Raw genomic sequence first — 25,598 nt, 5'->3', positions numbered from 1 at the left:
GCTCGGCGGTGGAGGAAATGTTGGTGCAGTTGGAACAACCAGTGTAGCGGCAGATGTTACAATTGGACTAGGTGCAGATGCGGGGGGAGGTACATAAGGAGGTGGTGCAGTTGAATCGGCTCCTGAATCAGATCTCCGCTCATTCAGTAACTTATTCAACAACTCATCTGAAACATGCAAATCTTGTGACGAATATATTTTCTGCACATCTAATTGTAAGGCCCTATCCATGCTCCTAATGGCCTCGCTCTGTTTCTGCTGATCATGTACTAAAGCCTTCTCGGCATTTGTCATATGTCTATGTGCATGCCTCTCTCTACATTTGAGTCGCTTTTTTGCTTCCTTCTTCCAATCTCTCACAGCGTCAAATGCAGCTGGTCTAGTTTTCTTACGCAATATTACAAATTCCAAATATTCTATTCTCGCTAACTCAAACCTTCCCAGCACTGGCCACTGAAGGTCTGGAGATTGTCTGGTTTGTCGATGTCAAATATCATTGAATACAATTGCGCCTAGGCCATGAGACACATACAAGTCATATGCCGCCGACCCCTCGGTGGTGCGGGTAGACTATGTTTCAAATTACTAGATTGTCTTCCTCAGCAACAAAACATTGCAAAACAGGTCGACAACTTACCAGGCAAATCTCTGTCTTACCTTGCCAAAATATTTACACATAAATACTACTACAAATCAAATGACCAGGCCGTTTCCTTCCTGAAACATGCTCACCTGATTTCTCCAATCAAGTCCAATGGACAATCGTCGTGGCTGGCAATTCCTCCAAACAGGGAGAACAAGCCTCGATTCCAGAACCCTCGCCGCAATGTCCTCTAGGTGCTGTGATCGGCCGGAGATCAGGCGTAGCAGTCTGCGAGGAAACACGTCTCTTGTGCACGTCACTGATCGCGATCCGACAGCCTCATCTTCGTCCAACACGAATGGAACATCAACGGGAGGGTCCCTGTTCGGGTGCCATCTGAAAGACCACAAAATGAGGCTTACTACAAAGAAATGGAAATAGCAAGTCACGAGAACAAAGTCACAACGTCAAAGAACAGTATGTATTACAGTCCAGACTGGGGTCTCAGCACCCCACGATGCATGCGTACAGGCACTGTGGGGGGAGAGAGTCCCACAGCCAGAGCGTCATACTTATATACATTCAGGAGTAACATACGATACACTTATCCAGCCCCCTCATGTAATAGGGTCCATAGGGTTCATGACCTTTCCACATAGGTGATATTACTGAGACAATGTTTGTGCATTCTTCCTCCTATTGACAATTTACTGTCAGGGAGCGGGGCAAAGCCATGCGTGGGGGCTTATCGTGTTCCCTGGTACAAGGTAACATTTTCTGTACAGTTTATCTATGTTGCTCTTGAAGCCTGAGGTCAGTCTGCTCTAAAGCTTGGAAAACAGGATTTTCTCCAGAGGAGCAAGTTGCAGCTGCACATTATTACAATTAACGGTTCAATGGAGAAACATGGTCGAGACAGGCGGGCACCTAACTTATAGATTAGCTATGCTTCTGCAAGGACTTCAAGGTTCTACAGTGTAAGACAAACAACATGCTCAGCAGAATGGGCTTTCCTGTCTCGTAAATAACAGAAAGTTAATGCCGCAGTCTTTTACCGCATTAAGAGTGAGAAAGGCAAAATGAGCAAGGAACTGGACTGAACATTGCATCCAAGGTGGCGGATAAAACAAAATGGCAACGTGGCCACCATCATGGTGGCAGCTGTCTGTAACATGATGCGAGTGTGCTTAGGCCAATATGCATACCTTATAGGACACTAAATTAAATATATTTTCACAAAACCTAGATGGAATCGTGAACATTAGCCTGAGTTGCATCTAGACTGGACTACGAAGGTTAGTAAGTGCCACACTTAGATGGAATTGTGAATGTTAGCATGTTTCCCACTTAGATGGAATCGTGAACTTTAGCTTGTGTCGCATCTAGACAGAATTGTGAATGTTAACATGTGCCACACTTACATGGAATCGTGAACATTAGCCTGAGTCGCATCTAGACAGGATCCTGAAGGTCAGCAAGTCCCACACTTAGACGGAATTGTGAAATTCAGCATGGGCCGCACTTAGATGGAATTGTGAATGTTAGCATGTGCCACACTTAGATGGAATCGTGAACATTAGCCAGAGTCGCTTCTAGACAGGATTATGAAGGTTAGCAAGTACCACACTTAGACATTGTCAATAATAGCATGTGCCACACTGAGATGGAATCGTGAACATTAGGCTGAGTCGCATCTAGAAAGGATCATGACGGTTAGCAAGTCCCACACTTAGATGGAATTGTGAATGTCAGCATGGGCCGCACTTAGATAGAATTGTGAATGTTAACATGTGACATACTTAGATGGAATCGGGAACACTGGCCTGAGTCGCATCTAGATAGGATTTTGAAGGTTAACAAGTGCTACAATCAGATGGAATAATGAATGTTAGCATGTGCCACACCTAGATAAGATTGTGAACAATAGCCTGCGTCACAACTAGATAAGATTGTGAATGGCGACCAGAGCCACATCTGGATAGAATAACGATTGTTAGCCAGTGCCACGTCTAGACTGCACCGGGAATACTATCAAGGACAGTTTTGATAGAATTGTGAATCCTAGCTTGCTTCACACATAGAGAGGATTTTGAAGGTGGGCCAGTGCCACATTTGAATACAGTTGTTGAATATAGGTGGGCGTGCATAGAAAGGATTTTGAGTTTTTGCCAGTACCGGATCTAGATAGAAATGCAGAGATATTCACGCGCCACATCCAGAAAGAATGTGGAAATCTAGCACAGCACTTCTAGACAGCGATACCAATAACCAACCCACTAACAATTTCACCCCTCTGCATACACCTCTCAAACTCTAACCAAACAGAACCACAACCCTATAGTAAAACAAACCGCACAAACTTCACTACACCGCAACAACAAAACAAACCACACATAGACTCGCACAACAGCACACACGGCTACCGAACGGAAAGCACCCCAAGCCCAGCAAACGGTGTTAACCGGGCTGAAGCTGCCAACGGCACATGACTGCTCTCTTGCACTTTTACCGCTCGTTCCCACTAACTCACCCCCTTCCCTTTTCAGAGCCGCCAGACCGCCAGGGGACCAATCCGGTGGTGATAGTGCACGGTACAAATATCCTTTAAAATTAACATTAACATTCTTCCCCTAAGGGTTTTAAAATCATATCAGGAGGGGAAGGTCTAGGAATTCATTTTTCTAAACTTTAAAAGGCTGGCAAATCAATTCCATTGGGATGAGGAAATTAAAGAATGTTATCTAGCACTCTTATTGAGACAAGAATTCCAAGTAGCCTACCAAGCTTTAAACCCCTTCGGAACAACATCATGCTAGGAAATAAAGCAGGGGATCTTAGAGCGAGTGGGTCAGACAGATAAGTTCTATAGCCAAAAATGTAGGGACACTAATCTCAAACCCCAATTACACACCACTGGAATTTGTAGGCTGTGCCCAAAATGCCATCTCTCAGTGGCTTGGGAAAAAAACCTTAGAGGAATTCATGCAAGATCTCTCCTTACAACAACTAGTAAATGGCTTACCGCCATATCTACAACATCCAGTATTGCAGTTGGTCAAACAACTCTGAAAACGGCCATAGAATCTGCACAGGCTCATTTAGAGGCAATGCGACAAATAAGAGCCATGCAGAGAGGGGAATAAAACTGTGAAGAAAGGGAACATCCTAGGATGGTCCCTGTTTAAGATAACAAGTCTACCGTCAATTGGATGTATAAACCCCTCATATTTAACACCCTAGAATGAGAAAAAAGGGAACAATGAAAACTTCCCGTACCACTGAAAAAAAAACCTCATATTAGGATAGATGAAAGGAAAGGTTCCATTTCAGTAAGTCCCATATGTTTTGCCTGTGGGGCCAAGGGTCACATGGTCAAAGATTGGCCGAAGAATCAACCCATGGAAGAACTGATGGAGATTAGTTGGCTGATACAGAAGAATGGGAGAAGATAATTATGAGGAAATAGAACCTGAGGCAGTCAGTAATTGTTTTTGTAGCACTGACTCCATTAAAATCCATGGACCAGCTTGGGTCAATGGCAACAGGGTGCCTGCACTGATAGACTCAGGTAGTCAACAGACTGCTGTCTGAGCTGACTTATTGGAGACCGATGAAATCAGATATGTAAGAACTATAAATATTACATGTTTACATGGAGATCAGGAGGTATGCACTCAAACCTCCATAACCTGAACATCCGGGGAAAAACAACTACCATCAATTCAGTCATAGTACCTGGTTTACCTGGAGAAAGTATTGTAGGGAGGGACTTTCCCAGGTTTCGCAAACTGATGACTGAAATCCTCCTGACCCCCACTAAATATTCTCCTTTTGCTACATGGGAAGAGGAGGGACTTTCTGAAGCCCTTCCTATCTGGGATTGGAATAAAGAGGCTAGGCAAAATACATCAAACCTATATTCCACCAAAGCCATAACTGGTGGGGAATCCTTTAACTCTAGGGGAAAGGGATGTGATTAATCCCTTGATGTTGTCACTTGGCCCTGGGAGTGGGACCCTTCCCATGGGGTCAGGGAGGTGAGGCTGCACCCGATAGTCCTGCTGGGGGTGGTACTCAGTGGGAGGATCCCATGGGGGGACCCCATCTGCAGGAGAACATGCTATGCCAACCACGATTCTGCCCTACATTATCCACCACACCAAACGGATAGGCCCAAACATTCACATCCCTATATCCACCCTTTCTTCTGTTAGTTACTTCATGCATAGTAGCTCTGTCTATAAGGTAGACAATACTATGACGAGGAAGAGTGAGGAAAGTATGGGAATAGATGGCTCCACAACTACTGACACGAAGAGGAGTAGGGCAACGAAAAGCCCTACACGGAACCAAGATAAACATACCAGTTATCTGAGAAGGAAGCCAGCATACAAAAAGGCGGAAAGAAGCCTGAACTTACCTGAAAACCTGACATCCAGTGGCAGGAAGGAAGTTCACTGAGTGGTCCAGGCGAGACCCAACATGCAGAGAGAAACCAGCATTGGTGAATCGTGGAAGCCAAAGAAGCTTGCCGGGGCTGCCGAGGACTGGATCCCTCATGGGACAAGTTAGAAGGTACGCAGAGGGGCACCATGAAGGTGCTGGGAACCCCTAGAGGCTGTGATTGCGAGTAAGTGGGAAACCATCTTCCTCGTCCCAGTGGAACCAAACAGAGAATGGAATAGAGACATATTAGGTGACAGAGCACCGCAAAGAATACCAGAAGAGAAGACTATGCCTAGCATGATAGTGAACCAGGCCTGAATAAGGGACATTATAAACCTGAGAAGGGGGTCTGGGACCCACAGAGAAATATGGGTCTGCGACCCGAATGTTGAGAGAATTGGAGAATTGTACATGCAAGACAATGCCTGGCAGGATAGTGAACCAGGCTTGATTAAAGGATATTATAAACCTGAGAAGGGGGTCAGGGACCTACACAAATATCAAGAAAAGACCTGGGGAAAAGAGTCATATATACTTTGGCAAAGGTCAAGAGAAGACATGGGAAAAAGAGAGAAATATCCTTTGGCAAAAGTCAAGAGACGACCGAGGGAAAAAGACAGAAATAATCTTTGGCAAAAGTTGACAGAAGAACAGGGGGGGAAAAAGAGAAATGTCCTTTGGTAAAAGACAAGAGAAGACGAGGGGAAGAGAGAAATATTGTTTGGCAAATATCAAGAGAAGAACAGAGGAGGAAAGATATATCTTCTGGTAAAAATCAAGACATCATTGAGACTATTAAAGGAGAGCCTAAGAAAGGTCTAGGGAAGGGAGATATTACCCCACCTCTATGGAACTGTAAAGAATCGCCTGAGAAGGCCTGGGGAAGGAGAGTCCCTCTCCCCTTGTGTGGAACTTTACAGAAAATCCTAGTGAAGGCCAGGGGAAGGAGGATATTGCCCCCATCATTTACGAGCTATCTAAAAACCATCCACAAGGGAGCCATCCTCCTGGAATCACTGTGTAACCCATTCTTTAGTTTTCTTTTGAAGTGTAAGGAACGGAAATAGGTTTGGGACACAGGACAGTGAACTATTTTGATAATGACTGACGTCCTGAAATTATTTGAGGCAGGGAATCCCCTCTTAGTTATGGGGAGGGATCGGTTTTTCCTTACTTTTCTGTTAAACGTTTATGCCAACAAGCATGGCACCTTTGTGTCCCGCTTCTGCACCCATACACCCCATATTTTGAGCTGCAACCTTACGTCATTGTGTATAGAGTATCTGCCATGTAGCATTTGTGCGTGCATGTGCACCGTAGAGGTTTAGTAGCACCCTCAAATGTTTGCTTGTCACTGATGTTGGTATGTGAGATAATGAAGGAACTTTTTTCCATCTTTTCACTTAGGGAGGTGATGTGTGGTTGGCAAATGAGGCTGTAGTCACCTTAGTGTGTACATTGTGTACAGAGAAGCAGTTTCGGCCCATGCTTGGAGCTTGCATTCTGTTTTCATGAAAAAGTGATGGGTGGCTGCACCGTGCATAATTCTATGTGCCTGTGTGGCTGGTGCTGAAGCTGTTGGACCTATGAATGTGCCTCTGTGTGATGCATGTTGAGCAGCTGGGTGGCTATGTTTTGTGTCTCTGTTCTTCCATCTTTATATTCATCTTGAGTCGATGCAGGTGGTTGCGTGTGACTGCTTATGTATGTCCTGGTACTGTGTGTCTGAGAACCTGATTCTGATGTTCATCCTGTGCGCTGAAGAGCCTTTGGTTTTTAACTCTCCTTGTGTGAGCAGTCTCTTGGGCTGGTGTGAGACTGTGAGACCTTCTCACCTTTCTTTCCAATTTCTCCTGCATGACAGGGGATCTATCGTAACTTGAGTCTAGTGTGTTACCCCTGCCTGCTTGAGAATGCCTAAGCCTTGCACAAGTGTGATTTCAATGTTTAGAATGTTCCCCCTTGGATGTTTGAATGGGTGTTCCACCTCATTCAGGTGGTCCTGGAATGGAGATGCCAGTTTCCCCGTGTAACCAGTGGCATCTCTATAAATATAAGGGGGGAGGGAACCTTGTGGGAAAACTAAAACAAGGGGCTCGGGGGTGCAGGTGTGGACACAAATAAGGGTCAACAAGCCAAACCGGGTGGAGTAAATATCTGTTTGTAGCACCTAAAAACAAGACCTTATGAGATCAGAGTAGGTTTAAGAAAATACAAGATTTGCATCAAGTTATTATACACCCTGATAAGGTTAATTATGTTAAGTAGTTACAAAAAGCCCCTCCCCCACCCCCGAAAAACATCCAGGGGCATTTGGTCATAAAGTGTTTTGCTGTGTTTTTCACTGAACACGTTTTAACATCGTTTGTAGCTGTAGCTATAAATCAATTAACAAACAAATACAGGGTGCCACATGTCTACTTGCCACTGACCACTTGCTAGTGCTATTTGACTTTTGGTGAGTAAGAAATGGTGTCTTGTGTGTATGTATAGAATTGAGGGGGGAATGAGGTTTATTATGGCTCGCTAGTAGCCTGCAACATGAATATTTGCTCCCTGAACAAACACTTAACAAACAAAATGAAGAGTCTGCAATTACTCCTAATCTTCCCTCTTTTTTTTAAGGTACCTTGAATGCCACCATGAATTGCACATCCGCCAAACACACATATTACAAGTCCAATATGACAGTTGAAAGGGTTTCCAGTACCAGGTCAGTGCTTTTAAGAGATAATTGTAAGGGAGCAGAATTAAGACACTGGGTCTCAATTTGGTTCTTGCGGTACACCTGCATGTTATACCGGCAGCTTGCTGCCGGACCCCAAAAAAATGACTGCCGCCTGGCTTCCCAGTAACACTGAGTTATTACAACCCTGGCGGCTGGGAAATCAGGCGCCAGTAATTTTGTAAGTCCCCATTCCCATTGCGTCCCATAAGACTCAATGGGAATGGGGACCACGGAACCACCAGCACCGTTAATTATTAACAGTGCCAGTGCTTTTGTGAGACTCTGTGGGCGGGTGCCATTCCACCTGCCAGGTCTGAACCTGGCGGGGGGGCGGCACCCGCCCGCAGAATTGTACTGTGCCGGCCCGGTAACAAAGGTAACAATGGTGCCGGTAAGGTTACCGGTACCGTTGTTACCGGACCGGCACAGTTATAATGAGACCCTCTGATATTATGGTGGTTGGGGTTATGGTGGTTGGCATAAACTTTTATTCAAGTGAGAAAATGAAAAGAAAACCCTATCTTGCCCAAACCCTCAGAGGGGCTTCCCAGCCTCAAACAAAATTACTAATGTCATAGTCAGGATGTCAAAAGCAAAAGTCCCAATGTCCAATGTCCGAATCCTAGCTCTGTCCCTCACACTCTATGTTTAAATTAAATAAAAAGTAGGTCTTCCTAGCCTGAGGAATGACTCCCTTCCCCAGGACAAAAAGTTCTGGGTTTATCAGTTCCCCAAGTGTTGGGGGGAGTGTCTTGCTTCCCCAGCCTTCTGGTACAGTTCATCAACTGCTGGGCCCTTCTCAGGCTTTCTCTCTGTCTCTGGGGTCCCTGACCCAGATTGGCAGACCTGGCTCTTTTCCCACCAGGCACTGTGACAAAGAAGAGGAGTTTAGATGCTTCTCCAAACTGTGGTGGGCCCCTCGCCCTTGTTGGCAGACCTGGATTCCTCCTACCAGGCACTGCAATTGAGAAATGGAGAAGCTTGAGTGGCTTGAATGCTTCACCAAGCTGTGGTGGGTCTGTGACCCTGGTTGGCAGGCCTGGTTAAATCCTACTAAGCACTGCAACAAAGAAGAGTGGCTTGGATGCTTCTTCAAACTGTGGTGGGTCCATTACCTTTGGAGACAGACCTGGTTTCCTTCTTTATCAGGTCTCTTAGTCCCAAACACTGACTTTGTTTACTCGTTTGCCAAGCTCTGTGTTCCTCTGTATTATTCTCACAGTTCTCTTTATGGTTTCTTGATTTCATATACAGACTTGGTTTATTCCCCTCCCAAGTACTGTCTTCATACGTATAGCTCTCACAGTACTCTTTATTGTTTCTCTTATGTGATAGCCCTGTGTGGCCTTCCCTCCACATACTGTCACAATGAAGATTAGACTTTCTGGTTACTTAGTATGTCCTTTACTTATAAGGCTACTGTGAGGAACCTGAGAGCGTCATCACTTCTTGTACCCTGTATCCTTCTCTCAGGTGGTCAGGGAAAGGCCAATGCATTTGGATCCTGACACTGGGTGTATATTCGAGGGAGGATCACCTGGATGGAGGGAATGTGAAGGGTGGGGAGAGGGATGGAGGGAATGTGAAGGGTGGGGAGAGGACGTCCTTAGGTGAGACATGGCATCACCCAGTCCGATTTCAGAATGAACCTTTGATCCCTCAAGGCATCACCCATTCCCTTTTCAGAATGAACCTTTGATCCCTCAAGCCTTTGTAGGTTACTGTCAACCATTTCCCTTTCCTTTTCTTGCCTCCAAAATGTCCCCCAGAAACACCACCTCAACACTGGGACGAGGAAGAGACCAACTAGTAGGACACATCCTCATTTGGGTGAGATAAACACATACCAGCCTTATATTGTTAATGCAGACATACATCAATCAGATACCAAGGTGAGGAGGAGACAATACACAGTCATTCAACTTCCTTTATTAGTTAAGAGAGCCCCAAACACCACTCTGGTACTGAGACGAAGAAGTGGGCTATGGAGGTGTGCTGGTGGAACAGCCAGGCACGTCCAGCTAATAGGTTTCACTATAGTCAGGCGAGTGGACTTAATGACCAACACCTGCGGTCATTTAAAAATCCCAATGGGTATAAAAAGCCTTGCCGCACAGCACAAGGAGAGTCAGCCTGGAGAGAAGGAAAGGGCTGGAGAGAATGAACGAGCTGGAAAGAAGGAACGGGCTGGAGAGAAAGAAGCTTGGACGCTGAGGCCGAAGCCGGCCGCGAGAGGTTCTGGTGGTCCTGATGCCCTCCTTGTCGGGTGCACGCAGCAGGAGCTGTGGGGCGCCATAGCACTACATCCGCCGAAGCATTCCAGGAAAGCGAGCAGTGCTCTCTGTGGCTGCCGTGAGCGAAGAGCGGAGCCAGTGGAAGCCGGAAAGCAGAGTGAGGGGTGGAAAGAAGCTGAAGGGAGCTGCTGTGTGTAACCGGTGAGTTGAAACAGGGAAACACTCATACCGAGGCGCAGCCCCGTTCCTTGTGCTGGGCGGAACCGCCGATGGCCCGGGGTGCAGAGCTAAATAGCTCAGGAGGGGAGCGCAGTAAGGGACCCAGCCAGAAAGCTCACTCTGATCTTTACGGACAAAAGATTCAGCAGCCTGCTGTGCCGGTGGATGCTCCTCTTAGATGTTCGTCTGGCTGCTATCTGCCGACTTGTGGATAACTGCAATGCGTACGGGATTTGCAAACAAAGTAATGCATATTCCAAACACAGCGTGTGAGATGCTCTGGAGTCAAACATCCTGGGCCCCTCATTCTTTGTGTTGACATCCTTTCAAGTGGGGCAGTTTATAAGTGATGGCTCATGTAACAAGCCATTGGGCCTCATTATGACTTTTTTAAAAATGTTCTTCCGGTGCCCAGGAATAGGAAATTACCGTGGCATTAGAGCCCCGGCGGACCTGGTAATTGCCTATTCCCGGGTACCGGAAAAAATTACTTCCCATTCCCATTTGAGTTCCATTGGACTGAATGGGAATGGGGCGGTTGGATGCACCAACACCGTTCATGAATGGTGCCGATGCATCCGACAAGGTCTGTGAGTGACGCTCTGCCTTGGGGCTCAAATGGGAATGGGGATGTACCGTTTCTGGCACCTGCGAAAGGGCTATTGCCGGGTCCAACAGGGCCGGAATACTCCGGTAATTGCCCATTCGCGGTTGCCAGACCCAGTTGCGAGTTTGGGGGTAGCCTTGCCAGTTTTACCGGCAAGGCTACCTCCAACCTTGCAATGAGGCCCAGTATTTGCTTAACATTTCAGTTTTAAGAATTGAACATGCCGTATTTTTATTCACCATACCAGCACAAGTATCATTTCGGAAGAGAATTAAAATGTCACACAAAAAAGGTTTTAAACTATTTTCTTTATTTTCATGTCTCTTTATTTGACACACCAAAATGGTTTTTTTTGTATGTTACCTTTTAGTTACATATGGCGCATCGCTGGGAAGGTTAACTGTCATTTTATTGCTTAAGTATTCTAGTGGCTGCTTTGGGACATGGACTAAATGCATTCGCTCAACATCAAAGGTCTTTTGACTTTCTAAACAAGTCAGCCACTGCCTAGTGCGCACACCAGATGGTAACTCAATGTCAATTGGCACCTTGATTATGAAAGTAGAGTTCATTGTGTGTCACCATGCAGACAGTAGTCCATGGCAAATCAATGCAGTGATATGTGTGCAGCAATGTTTTGTGCGCTGCACAAGCCACCACCCTGTTGGTTAATGGTGTCTATGTGGTGCTGCCGTATGTAACAGCACTTATGCCTGTTTTTGTCTGATGGGTCCAATGTCCATACAATCGTACACTGGAACGTTTTGTGTATGTGGCTCTGATGAGCATGCCATACTGTGCCCACACTTAAACGCGTAAAGCAATCAAAGAAGTTGCCTCAAATTGTTCATCCACTAGGCCAAAGACCCTTTGTGCACTGCCACACCATGATTTTCACTAGCTTCAGGCAAGCACTGATAAGAGATGCTAATGCCAGCTCTGATAAAGCATGGGCCAGCTTGTTCTTGCAGAAATAACCCCCAAGGCCTGCGTAATAGTGAAGAGATAGTGGCTGAGGAACTGTGGCCCCTTTACCATGCATTAGAAGCAGATTTTGTTTAAAACGCTTCATCAGCTTATTACTGGTCAGGCTAAAGTTTGCAAGAGGTACAATCCTTTCTGTGTAGCCTTTCTGTGCATTGCTTTTTGGGTCTCTGTGGGGACATCACGTGATCGCGGGAGCATGTTCTCGCAAGATCTCGGCATAACGTGATCTCGCGAGCCCACGCTCCGCGGGAAAACGTTCCCGCCAGTGTTGATGCAGCAGCAGACCAAGCAGGTCATGCCACAGCGCTGCTCCTGATAAGGAGGCAACAACAGGAGATTTTGAGCAGCCTCCAGTCACAGCTTCTAGGGCATAAGTCCACAGCCACAGGAGGCTACATGGGGGCCCTAGAAGCTTGCAGTGTGCCATCATTGTGCACACCTTCCCACAGTGAGTTAACTGGGAAGCCATGAAGTTGAACGGAACCGAACTGTGAGTAAATGTTTGTCCCGAGTTAAGGCAGTTTAAGGTCCACCCGTTTGTCTTACAATAAAGACAGTTGGAACCCCTTACAGCATCCTGTCGTCCTTTAAGGCCACAACATAATTGGCAACGAGGATATCAAAATACCAACAGGCCCACCATGCAAGGCGCCACACCGCCCCTGCCTTTCTCCCTTCACCAGGGACACCAGCAATTCCATGGATGCAGTGGGAGCCCCTTTTCTCCACCTATCTGGAAGCAGTGGGCGGCACGCGGTATGCCCCCATCAGGAAGAAGGCGATGCTGTTAAATGCATTTTACAGGTCAGCGCATTTTTGCCAGTTTGAAGGCAATACCTGCGGCCGATGACGACGACGACGACGACGTCTGCAAGGAAGCGACTCGTCGCATTGTGAAGAGGTTCACCAATAAGGAGAACGTTGTACTGCACAGGCTGAGGTTCTACACTCGCAAACAAGAAGGGAGCGAACCCGTGGACGACTACATCACCAGGATGAAGGAGCTGGCTTCGCTTTGTGCCTTTCGCAAAAACGCAGAACAGGTCATCTGCGACATGCTCGTCGTTCATACTAACTCTACGAAAGTGCAGGACAAGTTCATACAAGAAAAGGAGGTCACCCTTGACAAGGCCATCCAAATTGCCAGGGCGGAGGAAGAAACCTCCAGCAGACGCAAAGAGACGGGAAGTCACCTGCCCGTGCCCGAACTTGCGGCACTACAATGGAGAGGGTGCAGAGACAAGCAGTCCCGCGACGGCCCCAGAGACAAAGGTCACAGGCAAAAGGAGGCACCCAAATGCTATAGATGCGCCAGCACCAAGCACATGGCGAATGATCGCGACTGCCCCGCCAGGAATAAGGAGTGCTCTAAGTGCGGACGCATTGGTCACGTGGCTCCGGCATGCACGTGGCAGGAGAAAACTGTTTCCCGTGTCGATGGTGACTGCGCTTCAAGCGATGATGACGATCTACAGGACAGACCCATGGTCGTCATGGTCAACGCCCCCCATGCCAGGAGGGAAAAGCCCCACTGCACCATTAAGGTTGACGGAATGGAAACGCGCGTCATGGCAGACTCGGGATCTGGCCTCACTATCCTCCCCATCAACACATACAAGGAGATGATGGGACAAGCAAAAGTAGAGATCAGAACGACCAGGCAAAAACCGACTGTGTTCGGTGGTGCAACTGTCGACCTTTTAGGCTACATCAAAGCCCGGATCGATTTCAAAGGGAGGTCTACCACCAACAAAGTGTATTTCTCACCCAAAGGGATGGGACGATCAACACAAACTCAGCATGAAACTAGATCCCAGCACTCCGGAACAGGTACTCATGGTCTCCTCAGGAGCAGCGCAAAATTTCAAGGAGATGTTCCCGAACCTGTTTTCCGAGAACCCAGGGAAGGTGAGAAACTTTGTCCACAAGATTCGCCTCAAACCCAAGGCAATCCCGGTGAAACACAAAGTCAGGGCAGTACCTGCCACAGCGAGACCCGCATTGGATGCCCACCTTCGGAAGATGGTCGAAGAAGGAACCATCGAGACCGTGGAATCCTCAGAGTGGCTGAGTCCAGTAGTTTTGGTCAAAAAGAAATCCAGCAACGACCTCAGGATCTGCATCGACCTAAGAAGCCTCAATCTAGAGGTAATCACGGATAGCTTTCCACTCCCCAGCATCAACAAAATCGTCCTCATGATGAAAGAGGCGGCAATCTTCTCTAAGCTGGACATGCGTGATGCCTATCAGCAGATTCCCCTGCACAAATCCTCTCGCCCCCTTACAGCGTTCATCACTCCTTTCGGCACCTTCCAATATACCCGCATGCCATTTGGGTTGTCGTTGGCAGCATCTGCATTTCAGAGGATGATGAACTCCTTACTTAAAGGACTCGCAAATGTTTCCTTCTTTCAAGATGATATCCTCGTGTATGCCAAAGACAACGAGACCCATGACAAGGCACTCAGGACAGTCTTGAGCAGGCTTCAAGAGGAGGGCATTCACCTACGCCATGAAAAATGCGTCTTCGGAGTGAACAAGGTAGAATACCTTGGGTACTGCATCTCAAGTGACGGCGTCAGTCCCAAGAAAGAACCTCTTGCAGGCCATAACAGAAGCCCCGGCTCCGATGTCCAAAGAGGAGTTACGCTCATTCCTGGGCCTAGCAGAGTACTATGCCAAATTCGTCCCTAGATTCTCCGAGACCACATCTCCTATGAGGGAGCTTCTGAAGAAGGGGGCAGCCTACTCTTGGGGCCCGAACAGAACAAAGCTTTCTGTGAAATCAAAAAGAGAATTCTACACGCGCCGTGCCTGAAACCATACAACCCTGAATGGGACACTTGCATTACCACAGACGTCAGCGCGTATGGCCTGGGGGCCACCTTGACCCAGAAGAAGGGAAACACTGAGAATATTGTGGCGTTTGCATCCAAAGCGCTGTCATCATTGGAGAAGAATTACTCCATGGTTGAGTAAGAAATGTTGGCATGCGAATGGGCCGTCGACTACTTCAGATCGTACGTATGGGGGACGAGATTCAAGCTGATCACCGACCACAAACCCCTCATTCACATCTTGAGCCCGGGCGGCACCAAAACTGCCACCCCGAGGCTGGCCAGGATCGCCGCAAAGCTTCAAGAATATACATACGAGATAGCCCACATTGCGGGTTGGAAAAACGTACAAGCGACTGCATGTCCAGACTCCTGAACCAAAGCGTCCCCGGTACCACATTCTTGGAAGATGAGTGTGTCGTAGCCTCCATCAGTGACTTAAGGAACGGCTAGTACATGGACCTGAGTGAGCGCCACTGGCAGGAGGAGTTCGAACAGGACGATGCCCTACGGCACGTTAGTACCTGGGTTCGCGAAGGAAGGCCCAACGAGAGAGCGATCCCCGAAGGCCTTCGTCCCTACTGGAAAGTGAACGAGAAAATCAACACCATGAACGGTCTCATTCTCAGAGACGATCAAATCATCCCGCCCAGCGGAATCCGCAAGGTGATTCTGTGCAGAGCACACTCAGGCCACCTGGGATGCAACATGACCAGACGCAGGATACGCGACACCTACTGGTGGCCAGGCATGGACCAGGACATAAGACAAATGGTCGAAAGGTGCCATGAGTGCACCAACAGTGACACGCGCCTACCCGTGAGGCAAGCCCCCATGCTGCCCACCGAAGTCCCCAAAGGGGTGTGGCGAAAACTAGGTTTGGATTTCATTGGGCCCCTGGACAACATGCCCCCAGAACACAAATACGGGATAGTCATGGTTGACTACTTCTCCAAATGGGTGGAAGCTGACTTCACCTCAGACATCACCACAAACACAGTCATTGAAGCACTCACCGCCGTATTCCAGCGGGAAGGTCTACCAGAAGAACTCTTCACAGATAACGGAGTCCAGCTAGTCTCCCGAGAAATGGAGAAATTTCTCAAGCTCAACAACATTCGACAGCGGAGAGCAAGCCTATACCACCCACAAGCCAATGGCCTGGTTGAGCGGGCAAACCGCTTCATCAAAGGGGCTCTACAACTGGCTCATGCCTCGGGCCTAGACCCATACAAGACAGTCAAGGAAGCTGTAGCAGCCCACCGCCTCACCCCCAACGCTGTCACAGGTGTTTCGCCATTCCATCTGCTGAGGGGGAGAAGGACAGCATCCTCACTGGTACCACCCTGGCTCCATCAAGTGAGGGATGACGAAGACGTGGACATGGATGACGTAGCGTTTCGCATGCAGCGCAACAAAGAAGCCATGAAGACCCAAGGGGACATGCGTCGAGCAGCTCGACACACAGGAGTCAACAGAGGTGACCTGGTGAAAATACGCCTTCCCCACAAAGGCACTTCGACTGGCTCCAAATACAGCAGTCCCATAGAAGCATTGGAGAGAGGGTCAAAGCACATTTGCACCAGCGACGGAAGGAAATGGAATCTAGAGAGAGTGGCCATGTACCGCAGGAAGGAAGACATGGAAGAACCACACTGGGATACCGGAGAAGATCAAGACCGCCAGGGGACATTCGAAAACCCTCGCCTCTCAGAAAGAGATGCCTTGGAGCCACGCCATGGCAACGTGTTCTCAAGCCCCAACTCTCCAACCACACCCAGGGAGGCACAGCGAAGAACAAGACAAGGAGAACTCGAATCACCCGCACCTCCTCAAGAGTACTCCAGCAATCCTGCCCCAGATACAGATCTAAGCAGACCTCAGAGAGAGAGAAGGAAGCCCAGCAAGTTTGCAGACTTTGTCATGGAATGACCATCCATCCTTTTCCCAGCAAAGGTGGTGTGTGGGGACATCACGTGATCGCGGGAGCGTGTTCTCGCGAGATCTCGGCATAACGTGATCTCGCGAGCCCACGCTCCGTGGGAAAACGTTCCCGCCAGTGTTGATGCAGCGGCAGACCAAGCAGGTCATGCCACAGCGCTGCTCCTGATAAGGAGGCAACAACAGGAGATTTTGAGCAGCCTCCAGTCACAGCTTCTAGGGCATAAGTCCACAGCCACAGGAGGCTACATGGGGGCCCTAGAAGCTTGCAGTGTGCCATCATTGTGCACACCCTTCCCACAGTGAATTAACTGGGAAGCCATGAAGTTGAACTGAACCGAACTGTGAGTAAATGTTTGTCCCGAGTTAAGGCAGTTTAAGGTCCACCCGTTTGTCTTACAATAAAGACAGTTGGAACCCCTTACAGCATCCTGTCGTCCTTTAAGGCCACAACAGTCTCTCTTCTACAGTATCCTGGTCTGTCTATACATATATTTCTCAAAAGATGTTTCTGTATTGGGTGTTGGGCATGTTCACACTGAGACCCAGCCCTTCCTCATCTAAAATTCTTCAGAAACAAGAAGCAAAAGAGGCCTCGTAGCCCATTTGAGTGGCTGATGTTGCTGTCATTTTATGCTCCCATACTTAAGCTGTCCAAATGAGTATGTATGGTTTATGGTTACAAACATTTTAATGTTAGGGTGAGTGTTGTGAACAGTGATGCGAGCACCACGCCGTGCATCTGTCATGAATTTAGAGATTCAAACCGTGGGACCAGAAGCACAAGCAAAATAGAGGGACCGAGGCACTGGCAGCGGAAGGGTTAACAGCATGACCGATGGCTCCAGGGAAGGGGCGGGACCCAGGAGGCTAAGGCAGAGTGGGTGTTTTTTTCCAGGAAGGAGATGGAAGACAGTTGGTGTGATGTATTTCTGTTTAGTCCCTCAGGAGCTGTGTGAAAACTTGCAACAGGAGCCTTTGACTTCTAAAGAAGCCAGTGAAATTGACAAAGGCTGTGGAAGCCGAGGCTTCCGAGATGAAAGCAGCATCAAAACAGTGAGGGGGTCATTACGAGGTTGGAGGTAGCCATGGTGCTATTAGCGCCATGGCCATCCCCTTACCGCATACCGAGTCCGGGTTCCCTGAATGGGGAATTACAGGGCCATTCTAACCTTGGAGGACCCGGTATTTCCCCATTCAGGGAACCCATCCCCATTCGAGCCCCCATAGGGCTTAATGGGAATGGGGACCATGCTAACAACGTGCCCGTTAATAACAGGCCCGTTGTTAGCATGCTGGTCCTTTAGCGGCTCCCACTAAGGGTGCCTGGTAATACCAGCCGCCCTCAGCGGGACCCGCTAAAGGGCCTCGTAATGCGGCAGTAAAGGGTTAACAGCACCGGCACCATTACCGGCGCCGTTAACCCCTTATCGCCAACCTCGGAATGAGGCCCTAAGTCAGCTGTGTGTGTACGATGGCGGAGAGTGTTGTGAAATCCCTGGTCTGCCATGACATTAAGAATACTGCGCAACAGACTGTAAGCATGAAAAACAAATCCCTGGTCTGTTGTGACAAGTTATAAACACTGCGCACTGAAGCATGATTAAGTGTTAAGACCCCAGTCTCCTGTGGCAAGTTATAGACACTGCGCACTGAAACAGAATTAAGTGTTAAGACCCCGGTCTCCTGTGACATTATAAACCTGGTGTACTGGGCCAGAACGGAACTACAAGCAATGGATATTGTTTATTCCTGGCCTTCTGCAGCAATTATAACATATAAAAACCTCTGTGACAAGGAAGAACCTAAGCAAGAGCATTCGCCACAGTTAAATTGTTTGAACCTGTCTAAATTTTCATGAAAGGAGTTCAGGTTCTTTATAAGAGAATCACAACAATAAAGTTAATTGTTAGAAACAAATAAGTGTTTATCCTCATAGGCTGCCGAATATCTTCACATTTGGTGGCAAGCGGTGGGATATAAAAGAACACCATGGAAGCCCTATGAAAGTCACTAAGCGAAGGACAGCAACAGTTACAACAAGCATTACAGATGCAGAATCAACAAGCCCAGGAGGATAGACAAACTTTTCAGCAAGCTATTCAGCTACAACAATCACAACTGGTAGAGGTGGCAAACTTGAGAAGACACTCCCAAGTGCCAGCCACAGTGCTGCAAATGTATACACCAGGAGAAGACCCAGGAGAAGAACGGCCGGTAGACCGATGGAGTCACTTCATTGCTCCTCTCATGACGGGGGGAAATGTAGAGCGCATAACAGGCAAATAGGCAGCAAATCAGACAGGATACACACCCTATATAGATGTAAAAAGGGTGATTCTAGAACGTCTGGGTCATGATGATGAGTCTTACAGGGTGAAATTCTGAGAAACAAGACTGAGACCAGAAGAGACACCCAGGCAATTATTCTACTGAGTAAAAGAACTCACTGAAAAATGTCTGCAAACCGCCACAGCCTCAAAACAGGAGATGGCTGAGCGAATAGTTTTGGAGCAGTTTGTGTCATGACCCACAGAACACGCCCCTTCTGGACTTCCTGGTCCTTGTCACGGCGGGGCTTGCATTCATTGTTTCTCCCAACATGGCCGTATCACGTGACACGCCTCGCACCAGCCTTCACGGCGGACGTAGTACGTTTCATAAATATGCCACGCCCCGCAGCCCCGCGCGTCTCAATGCTATTGCGAAGTAGCGACCAGACGTGTGCTCTGTAGCTTGCGGTATTGTTTCCCTTGCTTCTTCCACGCTAACCCAATTCTAGTCACTTTCCTTCCTTTCTTGATTCCTGGACTCGTGTGCTAGTTGTGCACCCTGTTATTTCCTGGATTCCTGGATCCCTGCATCCCGGTACTTGAACGCACGCTGGAGACGGAAGAGACTTGTGCAGCCTTATTCAAGACTCGAGCAGTACACAAGAAGGCATCGATCAAGAAATCCAGCAAAGATCGAACTCAGGTGAGAAGGGGGGGAACTCCTTGACAGTTTGAGACGCCAACCGACCGAACTCGATATGGACATGGAAGCGGCCGTCCAGGACCTGATGCGTGGCATGCAAGAGCTATCAACCGAGTTGCAGAATCTAAAGGTGAAAAATGCTGCTCTCAAACAATTAGTTCTATCCCGCGATACTGCCACAAAAGAAAGTGTGTTGCTGGGCGGTATAGTGGACAAATACGATGGCTCACCAAAAACCCTTCGGGGATTCCTGGATTCATGTTTGGTTCACTTTACTTTTAAGCCCTACTACTTTTCAACTCCCAGGGCTAAAGTGGGCTTCATAATTTCCCTCCATTCAGGAAACGCCTTAACCTGGGCCATGCCCCTCGTTAATTCCGGGGACGTTCTTCTAGATGACTATGATGGCTTCATACAAGCCCTTAAGACCATGTTTGACCGTCCAGAACAGGTCTATAGTGCCCAGGAACGCCTGTTAGACTTTCCGCAAGGATCCCAGGATATGCTCACCTATGTTACCCGATTCAAGCAGTTAGTCAAGGAAGCTGATTGGTCCCCGGAGGCGAGTTTTACCCTTTTCAGGAGAGGACTGAATGAGGAGATTAAGGATGAGTTGGCCAGAGTGGCTCGCCCAAACTCATTCCAGGCACTAATGGACCTTGCCATGCAAATAGATTTTCGTAACCAGGAAAGAAAGGCAGAGAAGAAGAAATCCAAAGCTAATCCTCCGAAGCCTTCCTTTGAGAGTACCACCAAGGCAGACAAAAACCAGGCTCAATCTCTGGACTAGAACCCATGCAGATAGGAACCTTCCGTGGACCTATATCCCCGCAAGAAAGAATGAGAAGGATTCATACGGGGTTGTGCATGTATTGTGCCTCAGACAAACACCTGGTTAGGGAGTGTCCTCTGGCCCCTCCTCGGCGTTCGGGAAATGCCAGCTCCCGATCCTAGATGGAGCAGAGCTTCGGGAGAGAGATGTTTGCTCCACATCAATTCCATCCTTGAACTCTCCTGGACAAAACAATTTGGTGATACTACAAGCCTTCCTGTCGCCCTCCAAGAATAAGACCTATCCCATTCTGGCCTTGGTGGACTGCGGAGCTATGGGAATTTTCATTGATCAAGACTGGGTTGTTAGTCATCATATTCTGTGCAAGACACGAAGCACCATGCAGCCGGTGGAAGCAATCTACAGAAGAACCCTCTCTTCAGGACCCATAAGCCTGCAGACAAAAGAGATCCAACTTTCCATAAACCATCACCAAGAGCGGATTACATTCGACATCATTAAGTCAGCCCATTACCCCATGGTATTGGGTATGCCCTGGTTACAGAAGCACAATCTGTATATCAATTGGACAGCAGGATCACTATTACTAGGCTCAGAGTTTTGTATGTCCCTCTGTCTAATCCTGGATCCCTCCTCGACACCCCCTAAAGAACCACCAAGAGACCTGAAAACACCACTCATGGTTTCTAATATCATACAAGTCCCAGAGGCCTATCAGGGATATGCTGATGTATTTTCAACTGCCATAGTCCAGGCCTTACCCCCTCACAGACCTGAAGTCTGTGCCATAGATACAGATCCCTCAGCAGTGATTCCTTTTGGCAGAATGTTCATTCTTTCCGAACCTGAGAAAAAGGTCCTCAGAGAATACCTGGATACCAACCTTAAAAACGGCACCATAAGACCCTCAAAATCTCCAGCGGGTGCTTCATTGTTCTTTGTTCCCAAGAAGGACACTAAGGAACTCAGACCTTGCCTCGACTACCGTGGCTTAAATCAATGCACCCTCAAAGATCGGTACCCACTACCCCTGATCTCGGATATCCTAGAAGCTGTGAGAGGCACTGCAGTATTCACGAAGTTGGATCTCCGGGGTGCCTATCATTTGATCCGTGTCCGGGAAGGAGATGAATGGAAAACAGCCTTTAGAACACCCTTTGGTCACTATGAATATCTAGTCATGCCCTTTGGACTAGCTAATGCCCCTGCGGTTTTTCAACGTTTTATGGATAGGGTGTTTTCTGACATGTTATTCCTTTTTGTCATTGTCTATCTGGATGACATATTGATCTTTTCCAAGGATCCTTTAAAGCATGAAGAGCATGTAAAGGCAGTACTGCAACGACTCTGTGAATACAAACTTTTAGCCAAACCCAAAAAATGCTTGTTTCGCGTTACTTCTGTTCACTACCTGGGATTCATCCTTAGCCCTGAAGGAATTGGTATGGACCCTTCAAAGGTAAAGGCCATACTGGCATGGCCTGCTCCCACGTCTGTGAAACAAGTTCAATCCTTCCTGGGGCTTGCCAACTTCTACCGGAAGTTCATTTACACTGCCAGACAAAGCATTCCAACGATTGAAGACAGAGTTCACGCAAGCCCCCATCCTGGCCCAACCAGACATAAATCGCCCATTCCTAGTGGAAACGGATGCCTCTAACTACGCCATAGGAGCGGTCTTGAAACAGGAACTTGAGGATAAACTGGAACACCCCATTGCTTACCTCTCATGAACCCTGACTCCCAGTAAGACACACTATTCCGTCCTGGAAAAGGAACTTTTAGCCATCCGCCAGGCCTTCACTGAATGGCGACATCTACTTCTGGGTGCTAGATATCCAGTTCAGGTCCACACGGACCATCGGAATCTTCAAATTGTACAATCATTGGAGTGCAGGAACAGTCGTCAGGCACGTTGGGCCTACTTCTTCGCCCAATACCAATACCAAATCACTCATGTTCCCGGATCACAAAACATGATTGCTGACGCCTTATCTCGACGTCCTGACTATGTAACTACTGATGACAAGGCCTATCCGAAGATGTTTCCCCACACGATCTTTGTAGCTCAAGCAGTCAACCTCCTGGAAGAAATTCGAGTACAAACCCAATCATCTGACCTCTGGAAGGATATTTCAAGGAAGAATCCATGGAACCTAAGACTTAAGGAAGGATACTTTTTCAAGGACAATGCACTGGTCATTCCTACACAGAAATTACAACAAAGAATGATAAAGCTCTGTCATGATACCCTTCACTCCGGACATCGTGGCATAACCAACACCCTCCGTCTTATACAAAGACAGTTTTGGTGGCCTGGAATGAAGATCGACGTACAGCAGTACATGAAAGCTTGTGCTGTCTGCAGTCAAAACAAACATGATAACAAGAGACCGGCGGTTCTTCTAATGCAACCATCGCTGCCAACAAGGCCATGGGAATTAATTGCTACAGACTTCATTGTGGAATTACCACCTTCCCGAGGGTACACGACCATCATGGTTACCATAGATTTGTTCACTCATATGGCTCATTTTACACCCCTGTGTAAGTTACCATCCTTGTCCGAACTTGCTGGAATCTTCCTGGAACACATATTTCGTTTACATGGACTCCCTTCCAAGATCATATCTGATCGAGGGCCTCAGTACGTCTCTCAATTCTGGAAACATCTCTGTTGCATTTTGGGAATCCAACGTGCCCTCTCATCTGGTTATCATCCCCAGACCAACGGGGCCACAGAACGTGCTAATCAGACCCTGGAACAGTATCTTCAATGTTTCGCCACCAATGTTCAGGATGACTGGTCGCTCCTGATACCCGTGGCTGAATTTGCCTACAACAATTCTGACCATTCAGCAATTAAGACCAGCTCCTTTTATTGTAGCCAAGATTTCCATCCATCAGTTCTACCCTCTGTTCTCCCTCATCCTACACCAGTACCTACTGTCGACTCCTGGATTGAAACCCTCATCAACATACACCAAGAGGCCAAAGAAAATTTAGAGAAGGCCAGAACACAGACTAAGAAGTATGCGGATTTAAAAAGGAGACCAGGTCCTTCTTATGCAATCAGTGATCAAGTCTGGTTGTCCTTGAAATTACTACCCCGGCATCTACGGCCGAACAAGTTGGCCCCTCTGTACTATGGTCCATTTCCCATCAAGGAAATGATCAATCCAGTTTCATACCGGATTAGTCTACCAGAATCTTGGAAGAAAATTCACCCAGTATTCTGCACATCCTTATTAAAACCCTACCACCAATCCTCCCGGAAATCCTACCGACCTCCTCCTCTACTGGCCGACAACCAATTGGAATATGAAGTATCTCGAATATGTGACTCCAGGTATAAACGGGGTCAGCTTCAATACCTGATTGAATGGAAAGGATATCCTCCTAGTGAAAGAACCTGGGAACCACTTTCTAATCTCAAGGCCCCTCGACTACTCAGAAGATTTCACCTTATACACCCGGGCAAACCTGGTGGAACAGGTTTTCGGAGGAGGCATGTTGTCATGACCCACAGAACGCGCCCCTTCTGGACTTCCTGGTTCTTGTCACGGCGGGGCTTGCATTCATTGTTTCTCCCAACATGGCCTTATCAAGTGACACGCCTCGCACCAGCCTTCACGGCAGACGTAGTACGTTCCATAAATATGTCACGCCCCAGCGGCCCCGCGCGTCTCCATGCTATTGCGAAGTAGCGACCAGACATGTGCTCCGTAGCTCACGGTATTGTTTCCCTTGCTTCTTCCACTCTAACCCAATTCTAGTCCCTTTCCTTCCTTTCTTGATTCCTGGACTCGTGTGCTAGTTGTTCACCCTGTTATTTCCTGGATTCCTGGATCCCTGCATCCCGGTACTTGAACGCACGCTGGAGTCGGAAGAGACTTGTGCAGCCTTATTCAAGACTCGAGCAGTACGCAAGAAGGCATCGATCAAGAAATCCAGCAAAGATCGAACTCAGGTGAAAAGCGGGGAACTCCTTGACAGTTTGTAGAAGCTCTACCCCCACCGATTTAGCGCTGGGCGCGACAGCACCATAGGCCTAGCTTAACGGAGGCTGTCAATATTGCATCAGCTTATCAGAAGGTGGGACAAGGGAGATTAATGACATTTGGACAGTCCGGCAGAATGATAGGCAATCCAAGGTCAGCCCCACTACTGAGACAAAAAAACAAAGGCTGTGGTACCCTCTTTTTTGGTCACTGACTCATGAGGGTTGTGACAGTATCAAAAGAACAGAGACGGAGTCAAAGGCTAACTCTCCCTGATAGCGCTAGAGCAGTTGTAGACAAGATTCTAAAGCCTAGTGTAATATAATTAGATTACACCAGTAGTGAACAGAAATTAGGTAAAAATGATTTTATTCTAAAAAATATAGACAAAATGAGAACATTTAGACAGTTACAATTGTGTCTAAAAATTCGACCACAATATCTAGTAAACAGAGGTCAGATACACTGTGGATTTGAAACATGATGTAGGATTCGATATTGACATTTGTTTTTACAGTGCTAGAAGCATCAGGCTGTTATAATGTTTCGTAATGAGCTATGATTGAATGTATGGCTCATATCGGGGCTTGTCGACACTGTGTTAAGTGTTTCAAGTTCGGACTGTTAGAAGACTATAATGTGGTCGGTGGGTAACGTAGTTCACAGAGTAGTTCCGAACTCTCATCAGGACTTGACATCTTTAGAGTCTTGGAAGTGGATAGAGTATTTGGTCGATAAATCAAAACATCATCGCTAGTCGGTTCAAGTGCCTTCTCTGGCTGTGGGCGGCAATCCAGATTGGAAGGCATCAAGTGTGTAACTACACAAGGGACCTGTAAATGGTGACTTGCAAAATTGGTCCGCCGAGGAATGGAAAGTTGTTGAAGCAATCAAGTACACATGGCGAAAGCCGGCAGGTGTGGAAATACTCAATGATCTGACAAGCAGGATGTAAAAGGGCGCAGGGTGGACTGCAGACTGTTGTGACATCAGTAAGGCATCTAGCGCTTTCACTGTCATCAGTAGGAGCAGAGGGGAAAAATGGCCGACTGAAGCTGGAAGTATTTTCCTTGTTCGTGCCGCAGAGGATAGAGTCTGTGTTTCCGATTCACGCATGCATGCTGGGGCATGGACGAATCGGAAACACAGACTCGATCCTCTGCGGCAGTGGCAGCGATGGTGAGATGCAGTATTCCCCCCCATTTTGTTTATCCAACCCATCCTATTTTTTAGGATTCTCCAAGGT

General features: G+C 47.7%; 1 long non-coding RNA gene across 1 annotated transcript in view; it reads right to left on the bottom strand.

The window, feature by feature from the left end:
• The window catches only part of LOC138488034 (uncharacterized), a 182,122-nt gene that overhangs the window by 63,494 nt on the left and 93,030 nt on the right, over positions 1 to 25,598 (bottom strand). The window contains exon 2 of the long non-coding RNA XR_011274582.1: positions 733 to 979. This is a non-coding gene — a long non-coding RNA (uncharacterized lncRNA). The remainder of the gene's footprint in view (positions 1 to 732; positions 980 to 25,598) is intronic.

This window comes from Ambystoma mexicanum, chromosome 9 (genome assembly GCF_040938575.1).
Source record: "Ambystoma mexicanum isolate Mex_15411 chromosome 9, UKY_AmexF1_1, whole genome shotgun sequence".
Classification (NCBI taxonomy): Eukaryota; Metazoa; Chordata; class Amphibia; order Caudata; family Ambystomatidae; genus Ambystoma; species Ambystoma mexicanum.
This window is presented reverse-complemented; position numbering and strand designations above follow the sequence as displayed.